The sequence below is a fragment of the Oryzias latipes genome, chromosome 2 (genome assembly GCF_053564925.1).
Source record: "Oryzias latipes strain Hd-rR chromosome 2, Olatipes_Hd-rR_3.1".
In the NCBI taxonomy this organism is placed as follows: domain Eukaryota; kingdom Metazoa; phylum Chordata; class Actinopteri; order Beloniformes; family Adrianichthyidae; genus Oryzias; species Oryzias latipes.
Genome location: NC_136238.1, coordinates 44,491,830 through 44,506,427, shown reverse-complemented (window position 1 = coordinate 44,506,427; position 14,598 = coordinate 44,491,830). Strand labels below are relative to the sequence as shown.

General features: G+C 38.7%; 1 protein-coding gene and 1 long non-coding RNA gene across 12 annotated transcripts in view; one reads left to right on the top strand and one right to left on the bottom strand.

Moving 5' to 3' along the window:
* Positions 1–14,598, top strand: part of LOC144989056 (protein NLRC3-like) — a 57,954-nt gene that overhangs the window by 22,757 nt on the left and 20,599 nt on the right. The window lies entirely within an intron of this gene.
* Positions 9,533–12,566, bottom strand: LOC144989570 (uncharacterized). Its single transcript, XR_013653828.1, has 2 exons — positions 11,872–12,566; positions 9,533–9,585 (listed from the first exon to the last, which is right to left on the bottom strand). It is a non-coding gene; the product is annotated as an uncharacterized LOC144989570 (long non-coding RNA).

Genomic DNA, 14,598 nt, shown 5'->3' with positions numbered 1-14,598 from the left:
ACTAAGACTAATTGGAGCATCATGATTTGTCATTCAAACCCCTAGTTTGACTCTCCATTAAGGACTTGCTGGTCCTAAAAAAGAATTTGGAAAATTGCTCAAAGTAACACAATCCTACAATCTACGCTTTTCCTTAAAGCTGCAAAACATACAATTGCTAAAATATAGTAACATCAAAGCCCCAAATGGCAAAAAGAACACCAGTAACTATGATATTCTATGAAAATACCTCAGTTATTTATACATTATTTCTGCTTTAGAAATGACTGATGTACAACATCCACTTGCACTGTTTTCTCAAACTATAATTACATCAAAATATGGGATCTGCTTTAAACTATAATTCTATAACATAATACATCAATTCTTTAACACCAATACTAAGTAATCTGGGAAATATCAAAACAAACATACAAACTAAACTAAACATTGTAAACATTATTTTTTAAGGGAGTGCGGGTCCAAACCATCAAATACTTATAATTAATGTCAACTATACTGAACTAAATCATGGTAATTAGGAAATACAAATAAATTAGATAGAGAAATGTATTCAAAATAAAAACTGAAACTCAAAACTAAAATTGAAATTATTTCAAAATGTGGTTTTGAGATTATTTTACACAAAAAAGTATTTGACCTACACTACCTTAAAAATCTTTTTTTTCCAGCCAAGACCACTTCAATTTGTTTTTTATCGTCTTCTCACAACTGAGGTCGTGACCACGCTCAATAATGACGATGCCCGCCATTATTTTAACACAAATTTGATCGCAAACTCTTCAGATGTGTTTGTGAAAGTTTAGCGTGGGTCCGCCAGTTTTGGTCTCTAGGGAAGCAAGTCACGCTGACCACGTGGTGCAGACAGAGCCAATCAGACCCGTCGACGCATCCGAAAGCAACTAAAACGTCCCGTCATTGGTCAATTCAAGGCCGGGAAGACGAGAAATGGCCACGACCATAGAGGAAGCGATCTGCGGAGAAATATAGAAAATAAAGCTAAAATTAGCTGATTTCAGACCATTTTTTAATCCGGAAAGCGATTTGTCCGTAGAGATCAGGTCTTTATTTCCCGGAAAGTACGTTCGGTTTGCTCAAAAACCCGGATTTCCGGGAATTCCCGGAAGACTTTCATCACTGATGACAACATGACAAAAATCCAAGAATCCTCACAAATGAGTAGCGTATTTTCACGACCAGAAGGCGCTTAAAAGGCTTGAATTTTCTCCAAAAGGTACAGAGTGATCAGTTATTGAAAATGTATGCTGATTATGTTACTTAGAAAAGTCATTGATATGATTAAAAAAATACTATATCAGTAAAATAGACAACACTGTTTCAGACATTTTCATAGAAAAATTTGATCAAGTATCCAAAGTTAAAAATATGTGCAAAATTATGTTACATTAGAAAATCATGAATGAATTTATCAATTTTTGGAGCAAGTGAAGTAATATAATTGAAAGTCAATCAATGTAACCATTTTCAATAATTGATTAATCATTTGTTTTATTGTTTTTTTTGTATTTTTATTTATTTTATTTTATAATTAGGTAATGCTGTGAAATAAAATTAAACAAAAGGGTCCATATTATGCTGAATGACCAAGGTTGGCATTTCTTCTTCTGCTGATTAACAGCCGTTCTTCTGGGTTCAAACAGAGTTTCTAGTTTTCTTCCATGTTATGTCTGCAGACTTTAGATTCAGGTCCATTTCCTTCTTCAGCTGATATCAGCTGCACCTAAGAGTTGAGTTCAAGTTGTCTGCAGGTCAGAACTCTCTGCTGAGAATCAGGGTCCTTCAGACTTTTGGAGAAAGCGATGAATCCAGGCGTCATATTTCTAGAAATGATTTGGCTCTTTGATTTATTACTGCATGTTGGTTCAGACGACCGTGATCAAACACTTCTCCAAGTCCTTCATGGTGTTCACAACCAGAACCTTCAAAGTCCAGTCAAAGTCAAAGTCAGCTTTATTTGCATCCATAAGACATACAGCACAGATGAAATTGATTTTCTCTCACCCCACAGTGCAAGCAGCTTATAAAATAATAAATAAACAACATAAATGAAATAGATAAAATGACGGTATAATGAGAATAACAGTAATCTAAACAGTGCTAAAGAACAGTGGCATGGTTAAAGTGGTTTAAAGTGAGAACAGTAAGTGGATGAGTCAGTGATGGCAGTCTTTGATGATGATGGTGTTCTGAACTGATGTGAAGTTTTTTTTTTTTTGAACACACTTTATTCAAGTATGCAGATCAATTATTGACTTTTACAGCATAACGAAATGAACGAAGAACAAGTGGCATCTCAGCAAAAATGAAGGTATCAACAGGAGTCTTTCAAAAACAGTTTCCCAGGACTTAGAAAATATTACCATAAAAGTAAATAAATAACGAAACAATAATTGACAAAGAAATATTACATTGTACACTGATTATGAGTGGAAAAGCTGCCCGTAAAGGTAAACAATACTGACCCGTTGCAAAAACACCCTATGCTAAAATTTATCCATCTGGCCAACCAAAGTGTTCAGTCACAGGAGTCCATAAGTCATAAAACATCTCTGACCTCAAATGAAGTTTAGCTGTTATTTTTTCCATCAAATAAACTTTCCTCAAAGCCTCCAGCCACTGTTCAAGAGTCGGGGGTGAGGTTTTAAGCCAAGATCTGGTAATCATCTTTTTTGCCACCAGTAGAAGGATTTGTATAAGTTTAACTTTTTTATTTTCTATACCTTCTTCTGGAAGGATGCCTATTATATAGTAAAGTGGATTTAATGGCAAGTTGACCTGTGTTATAACTTTAATAATGTTTTGAAATCCTTGCCAATATGGTATCAGAACAGGGCAGTCCCAAAAAATATGTGTGTGATCTCCAATTTTATTGCATTTCCTCCAACATAGATCAGATTTATTTTTGTCATATTTAGATATGGTGTAAGGAGTCTTGAAAAATCTCATCATAATCTTCCAGTTGAACTCATTCCATGTAGGACTGTTTGAAATTTTATGAACCCCCTCACAGATTGTTTCCCACTTTTCATCCTCAATGACAATGTTTGCCTCCAATTCCCATTTTCCTTTCAGATCTAATGAATTATCTGACAAGTGTGCCTGCAGACATTTGTACAAATTTGATACTATCTTCTTCCTTGATTTATCAACAATGCTTTTGATCATTAACTGTTCTATTTGAGTTGGTGGTTGTCTCAAAGCCTCCCATTCCCCACACGACCTTAAGTAGTCCCTTATTTGCAAGTATCTGTAAAAATCCTTGGAATCTATACCGTATTTATCTTGTAATTGTTTGAAAGATTTTAAGATGTCTCCGTCAAAATAATTGATGTATTGTTAATAAACCTTTTTTGCCCCAGTCTGAGAAACCAGGATCTATCTTGTTTGGCAAAAAGTCTGCTATTTTGGAAATTTTGAGTGCTCTTGAAGTTGTCAGGGGGGCGCCAATGTTTTTCCTCACAGTTGACCATACTCTCTGTGTACACAGTATCAAATTGTTTTTTATTTTGAGGTCTCTCCATTTTTTCTGTCCCAGAAATGGTGCTGTTTCAAGTGAAACTGAGGGAGAAGCATAGTTTTCCAGTTTTATCCAATTTGTATCCTCATCTTGGCTCACCCATTCAGCCAACCCTCTTAGTTGAGCCGCCCAATAATAAAGCTTGAGATTTGGTAATCCTAAACCGCCATCCCTCTTAGAACTACATAATAATTTTTTCCGAATTCTAGGTTTTTTATTTTGCAAAAAGGAATGTAGAGATCATCTTATTTAATATTTTAAAAGTGGAGGATGGGATCCATATGGGAAGAGCTTGAAAAAGATATAGCAGGCGAGGGAGAACATTCATTTTGACCGTTTCTATTCGACCTACTAGGGACAAAGGTAAAATTTCCCAACGTGTTAAATCAGATTTTAAATTTAAAATCAATTTACCGTAATTTTCTATGTACATTTTAGAATGTTGTGATGTAATCATTACTCCTAAATATCTAAACCCTTGGGTGGTCCAGTTAAATGAAACTATTTTATCCAAGTCTGCTGGCCTCTCCCCTATTATCATCATAGCATGCGATTTAGATTCATTAATTTCGTATCCCGATATTAATCCAAAATTCTGTAGGCATTCCAAAAGAGGGGGAACAGAAGCAATTGGGTTCTTAAGGTATAATATAATATCATCTGCATAAAGTGAGATTTTGTAATCTGTTCTTCCGACTGACACGCCCTGTATTCTTTGGTCTTTTCGGATGAGTTCAGCCAGGGGTTCTATACTAATTGCAAACAATAACGGTGAGAGGGGGCACCCTTGTCTGGTTCCTCTTCTGACTCTAAAACCTGCAGAAGTGCATCCATTCACCCGTACTTTTGAGATGGGTTTTGTATAGAACACTTTTATCCATTTGATGAAATCCGAGTGGAATCCCATATTCTCCAGCACCCGTTCAAGATATAGCCAATTAACCCTATCAAATGCTTTCTCAGCATCCAAGCTTACAAGCATTGACGGTTCTGATGTCTTTTTAGCTGCCAGCATGATATTCAGCGTTGTTCTTATATTATTTATTCCTAATCTACCGGGTATGAATCCAGTCTGATCTGGTTTAATTAAATTCCTTATATATTTCTGGATTCTCTTAGCCAATATTGCTGTCAAAATTTTCATATCACAGCAAAGTAAACTTATGGGTCTGTATGAGGCACAGCTTGCAGGATCTTTACCTTCTTTGTGTATTACTGATATTATTGCTTGAGACCAGGATTTAGGTGGGTCATTTTCTGTTAAAGTATGATTAAAAACTTTTTGTAAAAGAGGCAAGATTTCATCTTTAAAACACTTATAAAATTCACCTGGGTACCCGTCTATCCCTGGAGACTTATTGTTTTTCAGGTTTTTAATTGTATTTTCTATTTCTATCTTTGTAATGGGCTCTACTAAAGTTTCAGCTTGTGTTTTAGTTAATTTGGGCATCTTAATTTTTTCTAAAAAGGCTTTGATCTTTTCTTCTCTATTTGCAATGTCCGGTGAGTCATACAATTTTTCATAATAAGCAGAAAAGGCTTCCGCTACATCTTTTGGGTGGGATACTACTTTCTTTGAGGACGGATTAAGTATTTTTGCTACGCTTCGATTGGCTTGAGCTTTGCGTAATTGGAATGGCAATAATCTGCTAGCCCTGTTTCCTGATTCATAACATCTCTGATTAGCAAATCGTAAGGCTCCCTCTGCTTTATTGGTTAATAAATCGTTATATGTCTGTCTACAGTGGTTTAAAGATTTTAGGGTGTTTTTATCATTTGTCTGTTGATGTTCTCTTTGCAAATCCATTATGTCTTTCTCTAGTTTCTTTTGTTTTTTTTCCCTATCTTTTTTTATTTTAGATGAGATCGCTATAATTTTGCCCCTCAGCACTGCCTTTGCGGCTTCCCATAATATAGTGAGCGAGGTTTCTCCATTATCATTATTTTCCAAATAGTTTTTCCATTCTTGTTTAATATCGTTGACCACTTCGGATTGTTTAGAAGAGAAACATTTAATCTCCATTGTCGGATTTCATTGTTATTTTGCAGATTTAATGAGAGGACTACTGGTGCATGGTCAGATATTGTTATCGAGTCAATATAGCAGTTTGTGACTTTATAGGCATCTCTTTTTGACACACAAAAAAAATCTATTCTGGAGTAGCTGTTATGTACTTTGGAGAAAAAAGTATATTCCTTCTCTTTTGGATGTTTATGTCGCCATATGTCCATAAGTCCCAGTTCCTGCATTGTATTATGCAGCAACTTTGTTTTGCGTGGTGTCGGTCCTGGCTCAAATGGTTTCTTATCTAAATGTTGGTTTAAGACACAATTAAAGTCTCCCCCCACCAACAGGAACCCTTCAGCATGTGAAGTTAAGATGACAGTTATTTCTTTAAAGAAAGATGGGTCATCTTCATTTGGTGCATAAAGATTCAAAATTGATACTTTAACATTCCCGATATTTCCCACCATCATTACATAGCGACCTTTTTTATCAGTAAAGGTTTTCTCAATTGTGAGACCTAAAGCTCGATGACACAAAATGGCTACCCCTCTTTTCTTTTTGCCTTCCCCACAAGTTGAACTAACAACCTGGCCCACCCAATCTCTTTTAAGTTTCTGATGTTCCTTCTCATCCAGATGAGTCTCTTGAAGCAAGGCAATTGAACAGTTTAATCTTTTCAACTGGGATATAATTTTTTTTCTTTTTATGGGGTTATTGACTCCGTTCACATTATAACTAACCACAACAATTTTGTTCATACTTTATGATAAAAAAAAATAAGTGTACAACTGCTAAGGTTTCTGCTGAATGCCAACAAACAAAAAAACGACAACAACTGAACTGAACATTTTTCAAAACTCAATAGTTCACAGTTATGGACCTCCAATAATCCAGTGGTCAGCCCCAGGAACAGCAGCAAATAGCTAATCCAGCCCGGAACCTCCCACTCCCGTTCTTTCATGGGCAGGAAGCTTGTGCTTCCTGGGTAGATTGCACATAGTGCGGTGGCGACGGTCTTGCAGGGTTTCCCGTGGTTGTGCTTTTGTCGCCTTAAAGGCCGAGTCCCCATTAGAATGAGAAACACAGACTCATCCAGACAGACCCATCTGATATTTTAACTTTCTTCTCTTAATTTACTTATAGCCGAATGATAAGAAAAATAGTTAAAATTGAAGCTATAAAGTCACTGACAAACTTTTTTTTTTTTTTTTTTTTAAATGTTAAATGTCCCTGCAGGTGTTTACATCTTACCTCACCACCTTGCCTACTTTACTCATGTCCAACACTCTCTGGGTCTTTGTGGCCTCCACTGATGAGGGCTCTAATGTCTGCTGTGCTCAGCTGCAGTCGGTTCTGTCTTCTGTCGTTGTAGTGGGTTTTCCATCCATCTCTGGCTAATTCCATTTCCAAGACATCTCTGTCCTCCATCTCCATGTTTATTCCCAGCTCTTTCAATGTAGATTTTGCTTCCAGTAAGGAGGGGAACAATCTTGCGCCTGATTGCGTGAAGATTCTCAGTTGGGCCGGATATGGTGACTGAGCTCTGATGTTTTTCTCCTTGAATTTTTTAATAACCTCTCGCACCTTTTTTCTTTTCTTCTGTAGATCAGATGAGTAATCCTGGTCAAAATATACCTTGTGCCCTTGGAACTTGACTTGACGTTGCTTCCATGCCTGCTGCAGCACAGCTTGTTTCACTTGAAAGTCCAGAAAGCGAACTATGATGGAGCGTGGTGGCGCTGTTGTGCTTCTGGGTTTCGGTCCAAGGGCTCTGTGGGCCCTTTCCACGTTGATGTCGATCTCTTCTCTGATTTCCAGAGCAGTTTTAAAGAAATGACACACGAATTTCACCATGTCATCCTTCTCAGACCCCTCTGGAATTCCATAAAGTCGAATGTTATTCCGCCGGAGTCTATTTTCCATGTCGTCGCACTTGCTAGCGAGGCTAGCTTCTCTGTGTAGCAAGTAGCTCAGTACTTTCTCATGCTGGATGTGGCTATCCTCCTTAGCACTCACTCGATTCTCCACTTCGGTTAATCGTTTGTCTAGACCTTCAGTGCGTTGTTTCAGCTCCTCCATCGTATTTTCCAACCTGTTTAGGGAGCTTTTCAGGTCGCAAAAAGAGTCCATATTTTCTTTTCGGAACTTCTTTAATTCCGCTAGCATCTCGGACTCAGCATTAGCATCCGCCATGCTTTTCCCTGGTGTAGCTTCAGCTAGCGTTAGCTGTTTGGAGCCTACTTTTCCGTCGTCATTTCTGTTTCCTTTAGCCTCTTTTTTGTTTATTCTTTGGGTCGACATCTTCCCTGCAGTGTCTCAGTCTTGTAAATCTTGCGTTTATTTGTCATTAGACTTTTCTGAAATCGGCTTTTGCCAAGAGTCTGTCGGAGCTAGTCGTTTACGTGCTCACCTCAGCCATGACGTAACCGGAGTCCTGATGTTAAGTTTTCAATGTGAGTTTGTAGGTTGAAGTGGAGGGGGCAGAGGGGGGAGGGCAGGGAGGGAGTTGAGGGTCCTTATTGCCTGATGGAGGAAACTGTCCTTGAGTCTGCTGGTTCTGGCCTGCAGACTTTGCAGTCTCCTCCCTGATGGCAGTAGGTTGAAGTGTCTCTGGGATGGGTGGGAGGAGTCCCCTATAATCCTGATGGCTAGTGGGGGTGATAAATGTCTGAGAGGCCAGTGAGAGGGACCTTGGACCGGTCCGGTGGACCGAGTGGTTTGACGTAAATCCTGCAGCCTTTAACACAAGTGTTCTCTATCTGCTTCTGCTTCCTGAGAAGCCGTAGATGTTTGGAGATTTCATTTTTTTCAACTTGTCCTGTCCAACAGCTGGGCAGACAGATGAGAGCTGAGGGCCTCTTGTGTTGGACATATTTTATTTTAACAAGAGGGGTTATTAATCTTCAGACAAACCAAAGGTATGTCTGAATAAACCCCTTTTGGAATTGAGGCCAAACTTTATTAATTTCAATCATGTCTGAAAATCTTTGGTGTTGGACCGGACGGGAAAGGAAAGAGGGGAAGAAGAGAGAGGGACGTTAGAGAGAGGGGGGGTAGGGGGTGATAATAGGAGGGGAAGGGGGATAAGACCATGAAGCAGCATAGAGCGGACAGGTTTACTGGTTGTTTATCATTACCGTAAGGTTCAAATGTAGTACAAAAAGGGCGGGGCCTGTCCACACACACACTGAAATGTTATAAACACACCTGCTAGCTGCAAAAATGTCCACCTGTCAACAGGTACACAAAACAGATAGTGTTCACACGCATACTCATGCCTTTAAACCAACTAGTGTGAAATATTTCATTCAATCAATCATGCAAACTATTAGTGCAAAGGTGAGCTAACACCTGTGCTCAGGTGAGTGTTTATGTTCTTCTAAAATGGATGGTGGAATGTGAAAAGAAGGAGGAGGAGCGCCCAGCCATCCCCACACCCAGACCCCCGCCGTAGCAGCAGCGGCAGCCGGAATCCCCCCAAAGCTACACGGGAGCAGGCAGGGGACAACCGCCCCCCGCCAGACACCGGAGGCCCCGACCCCCACCCCAAACCACGGCAGAAGGGCAAGGAGCAGCGATGACCAGGCCCCCCACCCCCTAAGTCATGGAGTTAGCTATGGGAGACCAGAGAGACTGAATTCTTTCAAAGTTACTTGAACTTTGGGCTGACATTTTTTCCAAGCTGATATGATCAAACAGCAGATTTCTGTGTTGACTTATGTTTATATTTTTCTTGTTTTTCCAATTTATTAAAATAGTTTTTTTGGCAATACAAAGAGTTATGAAAATGATAGATGGTAATCCTTCTTTTATATCGATGGCACTCATGTCACCAAGCACACAAAGTGACGGTGAAGCCGTGATTGAAACCTTAAGCCAGACTGATAGATCGGCACATACCTGCTGCCAGAGAGCCTGGACAGGCGTGCAGAACCATAGTGCATGCATGTAATTGTCGGGTAGATTACTGTCACAGTGCTGACAAATGTCTGAGTTGCTGAGACCCATCTTGAACATCCTCTGTCCAGTGTAGTAAATTCTGTGAAGAGTTTTGAGATGGATTAGCTGCAGATTTGGACTTTTTGTCAGTTTAAAGGTGTTTAGACAAAGTTCTGACCAGAAGCTTTCATCTGTGCTGATGCTCAAATCTGCATCCCATTTTGTTGTTGGAAATGAAATATTGTTATCTAAATTACATAAAGGTTTGTATATTTTGGAGAGAGTTTTATTCATTGAGTAATTAATCAGAGTGGTTACTACATCTGGTAGCTTTAAATCGTCGTCTCTGTATTTAAACTTTTTAGTAATAATTGATTTAAGTTGCTGATCTTCCAAGAAGTTATTTATTCCATGTTTGTCTTGAAGTTCCTGGGGAGTTATGAATCTTCTATCAATAATTAGGTGCTCTAGTTATTTTATGCCCCCTGCTTGCCAAGCTGGGAAGTGAATCATTTTTTTTTGTTAATAAGAATGTCTGGGTTGTTCCAGATGGGTGTCATTTTGCACGGTTGAATTGATGATTTTGATATTTTGAGAAATTCCCACCAGGCTGTTAAAGTGGCATTTATATTAATACTTTTGAAACAATCCTGTTTTTTAACTATTTGGCTGATAAATGGAAGATCTGACAGGTTGATCTTTCCACATAACGCCTGTTCCAAGTCTAACCATGAGTTGGTTTCTGGATTATTTTTTAACCATTTTAAGATATATTGTAATCTATTTGCAAGAAAGTAATTGTGGAAGTTAGGTAATTCTAATCCTCCACAGCTTTTTGCAGATTTTAAAGTTTTTAGACTAATTCTTGCAGGTTTGTTGTTCCATAGAAAGCTTGATATGGATGAGTCTAATGTTTTGAACCATTTTAGTGGCGGTTGTGTGGGACTCATTGAGAAGAGATAATTAACTTTGGGTAAGATTTTCATTTTAACCGTGGCTACCTTGCCCATAAGGGACAGAGGCAGGTTGGTCCAGCTTGTTAGATCGTCCAGTATGTTTTTCAGTAATGGGGTGTAGTTTAGCTGCACCAGTTCTGATAGTTTGGGGGGGAAATAAATACCTAGATATTTGATATTTCCTGTTTTAACTGGAATTGTGAGTCTTTGTTCCATATTCCTGCTGAGTGGTAATAAAACAGACTTATTCCAATTAATGGAATAGTCTGATATGGAGGAGAATTTGTTTATGATCATTGCTGTTTCATTTACAGAATGTAAATTCCTTAAAAACAGTAATATGTCATCTGCATAAAGACTAATTTTATGATGGCTGTGTTTGGTTTTTATTCCTATAATGCTCTCATTCTGTCTTATTGCTGCAGCTAAAGGCTCAATGAATATAGCAAAAAGAGAAGGAGAGAGTGGGCAGCCCTGTCTGGTTCCTCTTCCAAGAAAAAACCTGTTTGAAGTCTGTTTATTAGTTCTAACTGATGCATTGGGGTTGTGATATAATATTTTGATCCAATTGATGAATGCTTCTCCAAAACCAAACTTATGGAGGGCAGCAATAAGGAAGTTCCAGTTTACTCTGTCAAAGGCTTTTTCAGCATCCAGCGATAGTACCGTCATTTCCTGGTTTTTAATGGTGGCAAAGTCTATTATATTAACAAATCTTCGGAGATTGTCATCCGAGTGTCTGCCTTTGATGAATCCAGTTTGGTCAAAGTGAATTATGTGAGGAGTGATTTTTTTCTATTCTCTGTGCTAGTGCTTTGCAGATAATTTTTACATCTGCATTGATTAGTAAAATGGGGCGATAGCTTGAAGGACTAGTGGGATCTTTGTCTGGTTTTAGAAGAAGAATTATGTTGGCTGAGTTCATGTTAGGTGGCATTGATTGGCTCTCATTAATAGATGTGACCGTTTTATAAAATGTTGGTGCCAGCTGTTCCCAGAATTCTTTATAAAACTCAGCAGGAAAGCCGTCAGGCCCTGGTGCTTTACCATTAGGCATAAGTAACAGAGCTTCATGAAGTTCAGACAACGAGAGCGGACAGTCTAAGTTTGTGATTTGATCCTCATTTAGCCTGGGTAGGTTTACATTATTAAGAAATGAGTCAATATTTCGCTTTGACGGATTGATCTGTGATGTGTACAAGATTTTATAAAAGTTTTCAAATGCTTTATTAATTTTGACCGGGTCGTGAGTGACTGTTTGGTCCACAATAGAAGTGATTGTTGAGTTTTCTCTATTAATTTTAAGGTTATTGCCATGTTTGGCAATTTCAGCATTCCTTCTGGTCAGATGGTGGTTCAGATAAGCAGCAGATCCCTTCAGATTCCTCCTTTGATTCATCAGAGCTAGCTTGTGTTTTTGATTCACAAACCTGATGAGGATGCTGGTTTATCCGTCTCCTTTCTCCTGGGGAGCAGGTGGCAGGTCTCGATGGTGTTGAGATCCAGGGAAATCCCTTTAGACGTGAGAAATGATTCCACTTGGTCATCCAGAGACTCTACAATGCTCTCCGTTTCAGCACTGCTAGCTATGCTAGTGCTATTAGCATTAGCAGTGCTAGCTCCAGCTGCATTCAGCTTTGCCCGAGGTCTGATCGGTACTCCAGTGAGAATGACATTATGCATCATTACTTGTTGTTCCACATCATCCAGTCTTTTCTCCAGAATGTCGACCCGGTTTTCTCGTTGCCCGTGTTTAGCGCGGAATCTTCGGAACTCTTCCATTAGCTCCATCAGTGGAGCTAGCTTAGTGGACACTTGTTCCATAAAGGGATACAGCGTGGCTTTGATATCATCAAGAATCTTTTTAAGCTCTTCATATTCCAGGCTTTTCTTGGGGTCAGCTCTCTTTTTGTTTGAGAAAATCAACTTTAGCGGCTATACAACTGTAGTTGTATAGAACTGTCAGATGAATGCATCTAGACATTAAAGAAAAACACAATTATAAACAACAAACCACAACAAGAATCAAGTTTCTCATGCACGAGGGAGAAGAGCAAGAGTGACAGAAAACGTCTACCACGCTTCTCTTCTCAAAGGTTCTGCCTCTCCCTGTGCACCTTTTATTAAGAACACAAGAAGGAGGTACCAATTCAAGACAAAGAGAAAAAGTTCATTGAGGGGTGTCGTCAAAAATGACCCATTTGATTGGATTCTAAGTTCAAACAGAATCCCTTATCAGCTCAGGACAGTGTGTCGTAAAACCCCCTCTTCCTGGCTGGGGATGAGAAGCAGATGAACAAACACACAGAACTGTTTTCAGAAGAGGTAAAAAGGTCAATCTGAGTTAACATTTAAACATATATGTACACAAATACATTTACACAATGATAATACTAAAACAATTTCCTTCACAAGAACAACTTTATACAACACTATACAACTTTAGTTGTATAGCCGCCGTGAGCTCCCACGTGTCCGTGCTGTAAATAACTAAAGAACCTATACATTGATTTTTAACAATGTGGTTGCATTAACAAAACAGTTTACCATGTAGTGTAAACATCAACGTTGTAGAAAACAGAAATTTGGCATCGATAGCAGCTGTTAACCGGTCCACGTCATTCATTGACGATAATAATAATGCTAAGCTAACCAAAACTAACTGTAGGAAGTATGGACTCACCGATTTTGTGAAAATGCATCGAAAAACGCGGCTTATTTGTGGTAAGTTTAAACTGGTAGTTGGCTCCTACAAGTTGATAGGTCATATGACAAAGATTAGGACGTGATCGGATGATTTTAAAGTAAAACCGAAGCCAAACATACCTCGTAGCGTCATAATCCGGCTCTCCTGTCATGTAATGCGATTGCTTCCGGGGTAGCTGCTTATAAAGCTAACTAATTGGTTCATCGCGGTCACATGACCCAAGGCACGCAAGGCACATAGTACACACACAACAGGTGGGTGGAAAAAATACAATGGCCCAGATTGACACCCGTGTTACACCAGCATCATAAGCAACATTAGCATTTCATCATTAGCATTTTTACCATAAAATTATTAGGATCATTAGCATGACTTCTTTAGCATCATTAGCATAACATCATTAGCATCATTAGCATAACATCTGTAGCCTTTTGGTAATTTCTAAATAGAAGATTATTTTACTAGTTTCTTTTAACCCTTATTTCCAGTAAATATCAGCGATTGAGGTTTTTTTTTTTTGTTAATAGTATAGGCACAAGAAAAAAAGGATGGGTGATCTTATTTAGTTCATACTTTTCTCTGATTCTATTTATTGGTTCATTTGTAAGTCCCTCTATCTATCCAATTGTGATTGGTTCCTGATCTATATAAGACGGGAACAGGTGAGGAAGAAAGGAGAGATGGACAGGAAGTTGGAGACAGAGCACATGGAGACTTTTCCCTCCGGAGAGACAGACGGCTTCCAGTTTGTTTGTAGAGACATTTGGACACATTTGGATCAGAACATGAGCTGGGATTGGTGAGTGGAGGAACTGCGGGTGAATAGCTGTTTTCTGGATGGGAGTCGGAGTGGAGGCTGTGGTGTAACGTGCATCATGCTGGTCACATGGAAGCGGAGTCGTGGTCTTTCTGTTCTCTCTGGATCTGACTGGATTATTGCAACAAACTCCATGTTTTCCAAGAGCAACAACAGGCCTGCAAGGCTTTTTCTTGGCTTTAAGGTGCCGGTACTGGGACTAAACTGGACTGTGTGTGTGAGAAAAGCTCTGAAACGGTTTCAATGTTCTACGGTTTGGACTTCTGTGCTTTACTTTGTTAGAAACTAAAGGTGGTAATATGTGGGAAACTTTGATGGAGACATTTCTTTGTCATTTGGATGGAAACCAGAGTTTTCTTTAGTTTAGATAGAGACTAAAAGGAGACATTTATGTTTTAGGAGAACTGCTGTCATTTATTTGATACATTTTTACTAAATTGGAGGGTTTTATAGTTTAGGTTGGGGAATTATTCACATTTTTGTTAAAAAAAATAAGTATTTAAATGTATTTTTAAATAAACTATCCAGGTTTTTATCTTCTGAACTCAGTGAATTCATAAATGATCATCACTAAACACTCATATCTGTTAGATTTTCACTTTGTGAAATCAATGACGTCAAATTCACCGTTTA